Source organism: Parasteatoda tepidariorum, chromosome 2 (assembly GCF_982258835.1).
Source record: "Parasteatoda tepidariorum strain Cologne lab strain chromosome 2, Ptep-v5.0, whole genome shotgun sequence".
Classification (NCBI taxonomy): domain Eukaryota; kingdom Metazoa; phylum Arthropoda; class Arachnida; order Araneae; family Theridiidae; genus Parasteatoda; species Parasteatoda tepidariorum.
The window spans coordinates 122,766,452-122,780,867 of NC_141756.1; the positions used below are offsets into that span (position 1 = coordinate 122,766,452).

At 26.5% G+C, this 14,416-nt stretch overlaps 1 protein-coding gene across 2 annotated transcripts in view; it reads right to left on the reverse strand.

Moving 5' to 3' along the window:
* Positions 1 to 14,416, reverse strand: part of LOC110283431 (uncharacterized) — a 43,605-nt gene that overhangs the window by 7,562 nt on the left and 21,627 nt on the right. For both annotated transcript variants that reach the window (XM_087158257.1, XM_087158256.1), the window contains one exon: positions 3,528 to 3,645. The gene's annotated coding sequence lies outside the window, so the exon portion shown is untranslated. The remainder of the gene's footprint in view (positions 1 to 3,527; positions 3,646 to 14,416) is intronic.

Below are 14,416 nucleotides of genomic sequence, written 5' to 3' on the forward strand. Positions count from 1 at the left end.
GGTCCCGTTATTGCAAAAAACCTTTTCAAAGAGCTTTTAAATTGTAAATGGACACAAGATTATGCTCAACACTGTAAAATTATAATTGAAAATATTTAATTTTCAAAAATAAACAGCTATTGCTGCTACTAAATTAGAACACAGAATATTCATTTCGGACAAATAATGGAAACAAAATCACTCACATTTTTAATAATTTCAATGAACACATTTTAAATAACATAACTTAGTCATGTATCACTCTTAATGTGTTACACATTAAGTAAACTTAAACAATTCTTAAATTTATAATAGTTTTTTTTAAAAATTGATATAAGTTAATTTTTATTTACATAATATTTTATCAATACATTTTATGAATAATATATTGCTCAATTATTTATTTAGAAAAAAATATCCTTTAATATCAATAAGAATGTACAGACGATGTTTGTAGAAGTAGATATATTTTCTTTGAATACTACATTTTGAATGTATAAATTTTTTTTTACTTCGAAGAAGTTAAGGGATCTAATATAAATGAAATGAGATCAAACTTAGCCTTAGAATTAAAGCAGAAAAACATGATTAACAAAACACTCAGCATCAGTCAATTTTCCCTGCCCATTTACAATAATACGCAAACATCTTTCGAGTGTCACTTGTGAAGGGTCCGATTAAAAGATAAATTATTTTGTGAAGGGTCCGTTTTTATGAAAAGGTATTTTGTGAAGGGTCCATTAACAGACCCAAATTTCTTCTAAACAGACCCCTGAGAATTGAGACAAAATATTCTGACATAATATATTTCAATTTTTGAAATGAACTCTAAGCTTAAATTAATCAGATTCACCAATGTATGATTAGCAAGAGTTTCAGCCAGTAGTTTGAAAAACCACATTATATTTGTAGTTCACTGCAACTACACAGAATTTACAACTACAACTTGCTACAAATGTAGTTAACCACATGTATTTTTTTAAAAAATGAACTGACTACAAACTATTTTTGTATTGTAGTGACTACTTTACTACTTTGAGACAAACTTTGCTAGAGAACTTAGTTTACACATATATTCAAAATGGGTGTGAATAAGAAATTGGCTTACATTAAAATACAAGGGAATAATTAAGATACATTTATTCATGTTCACATGAGCCAGTTTGTTACTCCAAAAAATGCGTTTCGAATTTGATAATATAATCTTAAACTTTTTACGCATTTTTCCATGAGAATGGTCCACATATTATAAAAATGACTTGTTTATTTTTTCTTAAAAAAATATTTATAGATATTTTTACAGCAAACAAAACAAAAAAAGGGTACATAGCCAAATCTTTCAACAAAAAATAAGCACCTTTTAAGTACTTTTGAAGCTCTAAAAAAATATTTTTAAGCATACATTAACAAAATGCTAAATTGTTTTCAAAGAGTTTACATGATCGTGATAAAATAACTAGTTTTTGACTAAGAACTCTTTTCTTGATTATATTAGCCACCATAAAAAGATCGAGAGATTTTTCTGTCCGAAAATGAGGGTGAAAAATGAAACCTGGAATTGAGAATATCTAGCAAAATGCAGCAGAGTTGCACATGAGAGTGCTAGAATCTCCAAGAACTCAGGTCAGGAGACGCACATGCGGTCTCGCAAGTATTTCATGAAAAATGAAAAGTGATAGCTGCTTTCATACGCAATTGGACAGACGATAGGCCGAAATGGATTGTGGTTGAATGAAATGCGAAAACGTTGAATAGAACAAGGTGAAAACCACGCTTTAGCAAAATACGTGCCGAAAATCGACATGGTAAAGAAAAAAATCTCTTTTTCAAAAGCACTTTTTAAGAATACTCGAAGAAAAAAGCACCTGTAAGGGTTTTAAAAAAAATGAAAATCGAAAATAAGTACCTTTAAGGACATTTTAAAAACGCTACACAACATGAAAAATAAAAACCTTTAAAAAATAAAGCCTAAAATAAACACCATTTGCTGAAAAACAATAATTTTTTCTTGGAGCCATTCATATCTCTATATATCATAAACTTTTATTCCTAACTCTACAAATTTTCTTTTTTAAAAAATCTCCAATTTGAGCATTCCATTTTAATTCTTTCAAAATTTAAAAAAATGGGGGGGGGGCGCGCGAACAAACTGAAGCAGATCCAACACGGAAGACGTTGGAAGTATTATCCGTCCAATTCTTTCATTGCGGTGTCACATCATTATTTGATTATTTTGCAATTTACGACAAATAATATTTTCATTATAAAGTAATAATAAAGTACATATTATTTTAAATAATTTTTAACCAAAAATATTTGTTCATATCTGTCCACATTGGAAAAATAAAATAACGGAGATTTTACTAGCAGCATTTTTTAGGCTATGAGTAAAGTTTTGACACATGATGCATAATTATGTTAGTCAAAAAGTAAAAATTCAAATTCAGAAATAATATAACACTTACATTTAGCGAAGTAAAAAATATGCATACAAATCTTAATCCAAAGAAGATTATTTAAAACCATTATTCATAATTACTTAAACTATTTTACTTGAACAGCTGACCCAATTCTGGGCTTACGATTGCCAATGTTCAACTCTGTATTCTTGTAATTTTGATCCCAATCCAGAAGACGAGGGAGCTCCTGGATCAGTACCCCCAGAGATATTGATTTGTTATGGGAACATGTAGGACTTTGCGACTCGACAGATTTAACATGCATCAGTCACCATTCACTACACGGGGAGTCTTCGGTCGGTTTGGGATCGAACCCACAAACTCTAGGACATGGGCCCAGTGCCCTACCAACCAGGCTATCCCAGCCTCTTCTTAAACTATTAACATTCAGCATACTACAGTACTAGCAATAGTATCATCTGTTGAGTAATAAGATAATTATTTTTGCCATCAGTGGATATTTTATCACCAAATTTTTTTTCTTAAATTTCTTGAACAAATACGGAGAAATTTGAGAACATATGGGTTAACAGGAGATCGTAAAATACAGAAGACTTGGCAGGTATGTTTGTTTAATTTTTTAAAGAAGAAATAATTTTTTTTCTTGATAAATTCAAAAATCAAATTGGAAAGATATTAATTGTCCTATGGCATTCTGGTCTCTTGCGTTTTCTCAAGACTAATTTCAGCCCTCAGGAGTTCTGAAGAGTGGTCAACTGTTAGAAAATAAAAGAAATAGCTTTCTCTGAAGACAAAAGTGAAAAATGTTTTTGAAATTTGAAGTGCACAAACATCTTAACAAATCGAACAAAATTTTATAAACACTTTTTTTAAAGTCATACAATATGCAAGTTAATGTAATATTACATTTTTACAAGAAACATGCTATAATTATCATTCTTGAAATTGCACTTATGCAAACTTAATTAAACTTGATATACGCTTTTGTAAGTATAAATTCATGCCTAACAAGTAAGGTAACATAGAGGGCAAAATTACAAGTTTGTTTCTTTTTTTTTTTCTTAAATAAAAATTTTTAGCAACCTTGAAAGATATTAAAATCAATTTTTATAAAAATATTGTTCTTACCACAGGTGGTACATTCTGTGGCACACCAACATAGTTTGACACAGGTGTATTTGGACTCCAGTTCACACCACCAGTTCCAGAAGAAATTTTTGGAGAACCCCACTGATGGCCACCAGTTCTAAATTTTGAAATAAAATGACAATCTTTAAATATTTTTCATTATAATAACCAAAATATAAGTTTTGGTAAAAGAATTTGCATTTTAATTATCTCCATTAATTATAAATAATTTAATAAAATTTGTACAAAAATATATTTGACATAATATATGCAAGCATTAAGCATAGAAGATTTGGGCATCAGAGGTCCACATAAAAAAAAAAATTCTGAGAAATTAAAAAACTAATTTTTATTAATTATTTTCTCAGCACATTTAAAACAGTTTAAAAAAATTTGCAATTATTTTATATAAAAAAAAACTAAAGAAATATTTTTAATAAAAAAAAAAAAAAGATTTCAGATCTAAAGAAAGTGGTTTAGTTTACACAAATTACAGTGATTCTCTTTCAAATTAATACGTTTTCTAAATCTAAACTTAGGATATTTTTAGTTAATCATAGACACCTACACCGATAATTTTGCCGTCTTATTTACAAAACAAAATAGAGCTAAAAGTTTTCATTAACAAATTTCAAATGCAAAATAAAATGGTTTAATATATGGACATAACATGTTACAAACATAACATTAGAAAACATAAAATATATCGTGAAACGAAAAAGTTGAAAATCATAAAATGTTACAAACTACTCCTCATTTTAAAAATTATCTATCATCAAACATATTATAATTTAAATTTTTATATATTTTTTTCAGCAACAGATATAAAATATTGCTAAATTTAAAATATTGCATTTTTCAGGTTTGGCAACTTTTATGAGCAGGGTGGTCACTCAAATTAGATTTCAAATTTCCCTTATTTTCCAGGTTTTCCAAGTAACTGTCTTAAACTTCCAGGTCTGTATTTCTTTTCTCTTATAAAGTGCAGGATGTGTACGAAAAAAGTGTCTATATTACAAAATATTTTATTTAAAATCTTATTTTTTTAACACAGCATCTTGAAAAAAATAATTTATCTTGACAATTTTGCAAGATTTTTTTATTTATTTTTTAATGTTTTGGTACAACATTAACTTTTAGAAAATTAAGACATGGAGAAAAAATATGTTTAACTTGTAGAATATATTGTTTTTATTGAATACAATTTTTTTAATGTGTTACTTTAAGTAGTTTTTGCTCAAAGTGTAACTAGAAAATGGCAAAAAAGAATGACCAATAAGACCTTGGATAGGTATTGTTTAACATATTTTCATTAAGCAAAAAGGAAAACCGTTTCAGGTGATAATATATTAATACATTTTTATAATTATAGTGGTCCCGAAAGTCTTTGTTCACTTATAACTGTTATTGAAATAGACAATAAAAATTCATTAATTAAAATTAATATAAGATGTATATACATGACAATAAGATGTATAATCTAATCTTAAGCAAAACTGCATGGAATATTTTAAAAACAAAGCAAAAGTTTATTTTTAAGACATCAATAATGAAATAGTAAGAAAAATTAAATGTTTTCAGATTTCTGAATTAAAATTATCTTCTGTTGCTTTAATTTTTTCACTTCATTATTTTTCATTTCATTTTTTATATATTTATTTGCAATTTAGTATCAAATTTGAGACAGCAAAATTATATATTTTTAAAAATTAAAGTTATATTTTAATTTTTGCTTCACCGTAAGATTTTCTTTTATCTTTTAAAAACGCCTCATGGTCATAATAAAACAATAGTTGATTATTTGTCATCATAAGAGGTAAATCAGTAATGAATATTGTTAAATTAATATATTGTGTCCTATTGCAATTTGCGATAAAATGCTGTAAATGTGTAATATGCGATAAAATGCTTAAAAGAAGGACTTCATATCAGAGATTAAAATTATAAAATTTGTGGAAAAATTCATAAATTTACAATTGAGCGTTGAAAAAGTTTCTGTAAAATTTTATAAAAAATGTTCTGCTCGAATTTGTTCAGACAAAAAAAAAAAAAAAAAACTAGTTACATTTATTTACGAACTTATAAAAGCTATTCTAGATGTGAAAGGAAACTAATATATTACTAATTAGAATATTTACTAATAGGCAGAGATTTTTTGAAAGTGTACGATGACTTTTGTGCGATAAAGTGATTGTTACTTTTTGATGATTGATTTCTTACAAATAAACTTTTGCTTTGTTTTTAAAATATTCCATGCAGTTTTGATAAGAATAGAATATATTTTTTTACTATTAAATATCCATTCTGAAATATTCATTTAAATTAACGAATAGTCTTATTCCATTTAAAGTCATAAGTGTACCAACAATTTCTTGAATCACTGGATTTACATTTCAATATAAAGCTGTACTGTAAACTGTATTTTATCTTAACAGTGCATTTTAAAAAATTTATTGATCATATTTTCTTTAAACCAATATCAAGTGAAATTTTTAAATAATGTTTTTTTTTTTTTTTTTTTGAATTAGCATTATAATTTTAAGAGATTCAGTATCCAAAAATAAACGTCACAAATGTAAAATTGTCTAACTTTTTGTAGCTTAATTTATAGAAGATAAAATTCTTTAAATTTTATACTTTTTTTTCTTAAATGAAATTAAAATATTTAAAGAATTCCAATCTAAACACATAGTTTTTTAGTTTAGTATAGTTAATTGTTTTTGTTTTAACAACTAGACTCTTTTACAGTGCAGAACTAAGACACTAAGTTTCGTTTTCCTTCTTTGTACTAAACACAAATGAATAAAAAAAAATATTTTATGTTTATACATCATTTAATATGTTTCCTATATATTCCTTAGTCATTGTCAGCTTTTTTAGAAAAAAAGAGGAATAGTTTTGAAATATCATCTCTGGAACGAAGCAACATTTACGAACTTTCGATATTGTGATAACTATACAATTCGAATTTTTGAATAAAAAAACTAATGTTTACCAACAAAACCGTAAAATTTGATATTAATATACAGTTAGTTCTAAAAAAAAAACTTTTTTCAAATTAAAAATATACTATAAAAGGTTAAAATGAAATAGAAAAAATTAGCATTAATGCAAGAATTGTAACAATTTGTCGACTAACATTGCTGCTAGTGATGGGGGGAAATGTCGTGATTGGTTGGTTTGCTGAGAAAAAATAATTTACAGATTTCTTTGAATGGGAGTTCAAAAGCTTTCAGAAAAAGAGTGCAATATAAAATCTATTATTATTAAATTATAACCAACTAATTTTTAGAGAATTTAATAAAGTTAAAAATACAAAAACATTTTGACTCATTTTGAAAAATTTCCAGCTTTTCTTTAAAATTTCCAAGTTTTTATCCATATTTCCCTGATTTTTCTAGGTTTTTTAAAGTATAAAAAAATTCCCTGATAATTCCAGGTTTTCCAGGTGGGTGGCCACCCTGTAAATCTCTGAAGGGGTAGGGAATTTTCTCCAGATCCCTGTAAATTTGGTACAGCAATGCGACCGACCACAGGCCTCTCGATTCCACAGATTTTAACAGCACATATATCGCATGTACTCGGTGGTGTCGAGGATCGAGCATTGCCCCCGTCAAGGACTAGAATGGCCCTTAAAACCCCTATTAACCGGGAACTAAGTTTAAATGAAAAAATCTTGCTCAAAAAACATAGAAAAAAATTTGTCGCACTAATGTCAAAATATGAAAAAACAAATATTTAATTTCTCTTTTCTTTTTTTGTTCTTAAAGGTGAGTTTGTTTTTTTAGGGTTTATGTATTAGCATTGCAAAATTTAGATCTTAATTTCAATTTTTGAGGAACTTTCTCTTTTCCTTACTTAAATCCTTTTCTTTTTTATTTATATGATCTAAATAATTAAAAACAATTTATTTAACTTCAGTAACTATTTAAAATCTTCCAAGCATTGTGTCCCTAGGTAAATTTTACTAAAATTCCCTGTTATGTAACATTATTGTCCAATATGAAAAAAAAAACAAAAAAAAACAGGCTATTCAATGCAAGAAAGCCAAAAACTGACAGTTCAGAAAAATAAACCGAACCAACGCTCTATTTTTAAAAGTGCTTCAATTTCACATACACAAAAACTCACTCATAAATAATATTTTGCAAAGAAATAAAGAATTATCATTACTTGCTTTTATAAAAAAAATTATTTTTCTGACATTACAACAAAACTTACAATTATTATTGATATTTTATGCTATTTTATATTATTGTTTATATTTTATAAATTTATATTATTTTTTACTATATATGATTTTTATAAATAATTTACTTATTGCAATTAAGATTTTATAATTAAACAATTTCAAGATTACAAAATTAAAGATTCAAAGCCAAATTTAATAAATTTGTAAAAACGTTGTTGTGTGTAAAAACGTTTTTTAATAACAACAAATATTTTAAAACTTCCCACACTAAATATTATTACGAAAACTAATTATGAGGATTATCTTTTTACCCGTCTTTTGATACATATATATTTTTTTTCATTAATGAATATTATATACATTAAAGAATCAAGATTGATAAATTTTTCAAAATACTTTTACTCTATTTTTATAATTTATGAAGTTCTTGGAAGGAAAATAAATTAAATCAGTATTTTAAAATAAAGTAAATGTCTCTTTCATGCAGTAAGAACATGGAATTTAAAAGTAGACACATTTCTTAGTAATTATTTCGAAAAAACTTATATAGGGTAAGCGATAATTGCAAAGTAAGAAATTAATAAATGAATGTTAACAAAGTTAACCAAAAATAATCGTTTCTATTTCATGTTGATTGAAGTAGAAAATAATAATAATATTATTAAAATTATTTTTTATAAACTAGTACGGTGAGCGATAATTGCAATATAAAAAAATAGTGAATCAATTTTTACATAATAACAAAAAAATACATTTTTTAATTTATGATCTTTGAATAATAATAATTATAAGTATTCGCATATTAGCATCCCACTCTAGAGTAGGATCAAACCTAGGACGCCGTACCCTTGAGGCGAATGCTGTAATCACTACACCACGACTCTTGTTCTAGACTGAGATAATTTAAATTTAAGTAATGTGTTTCTACGTTATGTTCGTTGCATGTCAAGTTGTAGCAAATTTTTACTTTATTCAGTATTTTGGAAAATTTCTTAATTTTCATCATAGTTTAGTTATATAAGAATTAAAACTCATATTTCCCTTGTCAATTACTGATGATGAGCTGACTCAATATTATCAACAAGCAAATATTTATAACCAGTTTAATGAAACAAAAATAATTATAAGTATTTAAAAATTAAATATGAATTGTAATGAAAATCTGCAATGTACAGTTTATTCGAATTCAAGAGAGAAGTAAAAGAATATCTTTCTTGGGCTCTCACAGGTTCACCCTTTTTGTTTGAAACATTTTTAATATTAAATTTACGTTTATAATCCCAAAAAATTTACGTAAATATAACTATGCAACAAAACGTCAATTTTTCGTTAAAATAACAACTTTAAAAAACAGTCGAAAAATGGGTAAAAAGTGCACGTTAAAAAACATATTTTTAGTACGTATTTTTTATTATATATGATTTTCATATTCGATTTTATTATGAAACAATTTCTAGATTATAAAATTCAAGATTCAAAACAAAATGTAATCAATTTTTTTCTGTGTAGAAACGTTTTTTAATAAGAACAATTATTTTAAAACTTCCTACACTAAATTTTATTACGGAAACTAATTGTGAGAATTCCTTTTTATCTGTCTTTTGATACGTATGCTTTTTTTTTCTTTCAGTAATGAAGATATATACTACATTAAAGAAACAAGATTGATACATTTTTCAAAATACTTAAATTTTATTTTTGCTATTTATGAAGTTTTTGTAAAAATAAAAAAAATTTAAATCATTATTTTAAAATAAATGTTTCTTTCATTGCAGTAAGAACATGGAATTTAAAAGTAGACAAATTTCTTAGTAATTATTAAAATTATTTTTTAAAAACTCCTTTTTAAATAATATCCTTCTTGGGCACTCACACCCTTTTTTAGAAACATTTTTACCCTTAAATTTACGTTTATAATCCCAAAAGGATAACGTAAATATAACTCTGCAACAAAGCGTCACTTTTTCCTTAATAAAACGATTTTAAAACGGTCAAAAAATGGATAAAATGTACACGTTAAAATAACGTATTTTAAGTACGTATTTCTAACGAAATATTTAAAGGGAAAATTGATACCGTTAAAATAACGTCATTTTAACGTATACGTTTTAACGACTGAAGAAATGTTGAAAATCACATGAAATTAACGTTAGCCCAAAACCTTATAACGGACGAACGGATTTTTGACGTTTATTTGCCCTTTCATGCTGAATGGGATTTATATATATATATATGTACATATACGTTATGAAAAGTGGTTACTCAAATTCGCTGATCATAATATCGTATTAAAAATATATTTTTTTAAAAATCATGCAGAATTTTGTAGCAATAACCGTTGAAAAGGCGATCGAGAAACAAAACAGACTTACAATGGAATTTGAGCAAATTGAGTGCATTAAACAGTGACGACTCAAATTTGCAATTCAAATTTTTAAAATATTTTGCTTTTTTTGGGGGGGGGGGAGGAACAAAAATTCATTGTGTTTAGAAGCCTGAGGGCCGCAGGTTGTCAAACTAAGTTTTGTTAAAAAACATCGCTAGCCGTACAGAAAAGTTTCTAAATAGTCTCCTGTTCCAGAAAAATAGTTGCTTTTTTAGCCTTTTCAGGCAAAAAGTTGTCATAGTTGTCTCAAACCGAAAATAGTTGCAAATAGTCGCATTTTAGTCTTCTTTTAAAACCCTGTCCACTGTTTGAAAACTACCCTATAATATTTATCCTACCGAATATATGAAAACAAATCAAAATAATTTAGTTAGCCAAGATAAATGCTAATTATAAAAATACTGTGCAACCAATATTTATCGTTTTCAAGCAATTATTAAATTTGGCGCTAAGGAGATACAACTGTTTACAGTAAGAAATCATAAAATATTCGAGGATCAAAATTTTTTGTTACAGGGTGCGTAGCCAGATTTTTCAACGAAAAATAAGCACCTTTTAAGTACTTTTTAAGCAATCAAATATTTTTGATCACTTTCCAAAAACAAAATTAGGATCTGAGCAGTAATAAAAAAAATTTTTTTCTATCATTTAAAGTTCTTAATTTATAAACATGAAGTCAATAAATTTGGAAACATTTTCAGAAACTTTACATAATGATGATGAAATAACTAGTTTCTGATAAATGCTGCAGAGAAAATTGTGAAAATCATGCAAGCACTTTTTAAAAAACGCTACACACCTTGTGGTAGCTAAGTTTATGTTTTGATGTATGATCTCTGTTTCATAAATCTCATTTAAAATTATTTTTCATAACACCACATGTAAATGATTGAACAAAATATTAAACATCATATTAAACAAAATTTTGTTACAATTCTCTTATAGCCGTAGCCTTGTAATTTTGAACCCATTTTAGAAGACAAGGGTTCGGGAGAAATTTGCCTTCGTGGAGGACTTTTTGATGGAGCAAACCCACATTTGCATTACATGGAGAGGAAAACTACGAGAACGTCCCATGGTTAGGCTGACTGCAAGGAGACTCTAACCCATGATCCGTCTACCACTGAGAATATTTCATCTCAGCACAGTGGTCGGTGCAAGCCAGGACCGGAATTCGTATCGACCAATCATCGGCGGGATCGAACCTCGTTTCACCTCATTGGAAGGCGAACGCTTTATCCCCTGAGCCATCGCCGCTCTGCATTTACACATAGAAAAATTTATAACTAAAAGCATGCGGAATTTTGTAGCAATAACTGCGAAAAAAAGCAATCAAGAAACAACATAGAATTAATGGCATCAAAAAGTGATAACTCAAATGAGCAATTCTAACTTATGGGGATTTTTTTTCTTCAAAAAACAAAAATCATTGTATTTAAAAGCTCCGACAGGAGGCAGGTTGTGAACCCATACTTTATATAAATCAGGGTGCACAGCCAAATGCTTTAACAAGAAATAAGCACCTTTTAAGTATTCTTAAGCAATAGAAACAATATTTTTAAGCAATATATATATTAACAAAATGCAAATTAATTTTCAAAGACTTTACATGATCATAATAAAATAACTAGTTTCTGACCAAGAACTTTTTTCTTGATTATATTAGCCATTATAAAAGGATCAGGAGATTTTTCAGTTTGATATCAGAGGGTGGAAAATGAAGCCTGAAATTGAGAATATCTTCAAAATGAAGCACATGAGAGTACAAGAATCTCACCGAACTCAGCCAGTAGAGGGATAGGCAAACTGGCAAGTATTTCACCAAACATGCAAAATGATTGGCGCTTTCATACGCTATGGACTGCATAATTATTAGCTAAATTTAAGAAGCATTGTACTTGAAATGAACAACAAATGTTAAATAACAGATAAAACAAATGTTTAAAATTTATTCTCTCTTTTCCGACCTCTCTAAAGAAAAAAGTATAAACAACAAACAAGTTAATAATTTTTTTGTAAATTCTAAGACATACAGAGAACGAATACATTGAAAAATATGTATACAATACTGTTAAAAATTCCATTCATTACTTTTAAAGCAAACTATGCGTTTTTTTTTTTTTTTTTAAATTTAAAAATAATTCCAGAACATTATGCTTAACATTTTACAAAGAACCATTTCTGTAACTTCATTACGCAATGCATTATACATTTAAAATGCAGAAATATAACTGAAATAGTTATTTTCATAATAATTTTTTTTATTAATCCCTCTGGTAATAGGCAAGCAATATTTTTTCAGTTTTTACTTTACATAACTTTTATATTTAGTATGTAAAAGTAACATGTAGAATATAATAGAAAAATACTTATTTCTGGGCAAAATTAAGTTGTTTCATGGGGAAAGAAGAAAAAATCTTTGTGGGCTGGTTCTTTTCTGAACCCTATAATCTAGTACTATTTTTAGAAACTGTATTATTTTGAGAGAAACAACAGTCTTCAGGAATATCAGTAAGTAATAACATTAAAATTGCAACAGTTAGATTCTCAGTTTATGATTGAGATAATTTAATAAGGCACAACATGAAAAACATTCACAGAAAAGAAAATTAAAAGGGAACTTGAAACCAGGAATGAAAAGTTTTAACCGCAGTGGAAGAAATAGGTTTTCTCTCAGATAAGAGGAAGAAACTTTTTTTTCAATAAAGCAATATCAAGTATGAATTTAAAACAAAACTTTAAGAAATCCATAACTATAATCTAGTTTAAACAATTGTATTATTTTCAAGTCATTTAATAAATTATTTTTAAGTAAGAGAAAAGTCAATATTTTAAAAGGTTAATTATAAAAAAAATTGCTAATTAAATAATTAATTTGCAACCTATTACTGCAGCAGTATATAAAGTATGAATTAAAAAAAGAAAGAAAAGAAAATAAAAAAATATTTCTAAAAAAAGAACATTTAACACTCAATATTTACTGGAAAAATTCTTTTTGAAAGCATTTTTGATCTTTTATGCTTTTTCACATAATTCAAGAAGTATATTAAAACATTAGCTACATCAGATCTCTATAAGAGTAATTTGGGTACCCTTTATAACAGTGCCAATTAACACAAAACATGTAGCAACTAATAATAACACCATTAAAAAATAATCACTGGCATCAATAATATTTTGTTTTATGCTCCACCCATGAAAAAGATAAGCATACTTTATTTTATGTTTTTTTCTCTTCAGATTTACTATACAGGTAAGCGTTAACATTAAGCATCTTAAATTGGACACAATTGAAACAGTCTAAATTAAAAGAAAAACACTTATACCATAATATTGGTGGTTAAAACACATTATGATTTTTGTAGTTCACTTAAACAAATTTAAGAATCCAAGTATTAAGTAAGTGAACTTGATATAGAACTTAAATAAAAGTTTGTTAAAAAAATTCTTTTTTTTTTTTACGGTAAATTTAGAAAGTAGTTGTTAATTTAAATTCATACAGCATAATAAGTTGACGTAAAATTTTTTAAGCTCTAAGGATAATGGAACTAGGCACTTATATTTGTTACAAAATTTTTATATTAATTATTTAAAAAAAGATTTATTACAAATGATTACCTAATAATTATTAAGACTGGAAATATAATTGAAATTTGTTCATTTACAAAATCGCCAAAACAAGGTAAAAACAAATGGTTTCAGATAATTTCAAAGTATTTAGATTAAAATTAAGCATTTTCTTGATTGAAACAGTATTGTCATTAACTTTTCTCTCATCTAGTTTAAAAATTATAAATTTTAATTACTTTGCTGCATTTGTACTGAAAATTTTATTCAGTTTGTACTTCTATTCAAAATATTAGGGCCATGTTACCATAAATATTATTTAATTAAAGTGCATTTAATCTTGTTGAAGATACAATTTCATATTACAGAATTCACTGTAACAGATTTATCTGAAAACAAATTTTCTGTTACCAAATACACAAAGCCAAATGTTAAACAGACACAGATTTACAATTACTGATGCTTTATAAGAAATCATTATAAAAAAAGTTATTGCAATTATAAATTTGAAATAAAATAAATAAAACTAGTATGATCACGAATGACCATCTACCCTTGAATTGTTTACATAATTTTGTTTGATTTTATGATAAAAAATATCCCTGTCAGTAAAAAAAAATTACTAATTTGATTCTTTCTCTACATGCAAAAGTTTCCAAAATACACTAAATTCTTTTTTATCATTAACACTTTTTATTTTACACATCTCTCCAACATTATTATTTATAAATCATGAATAATTCG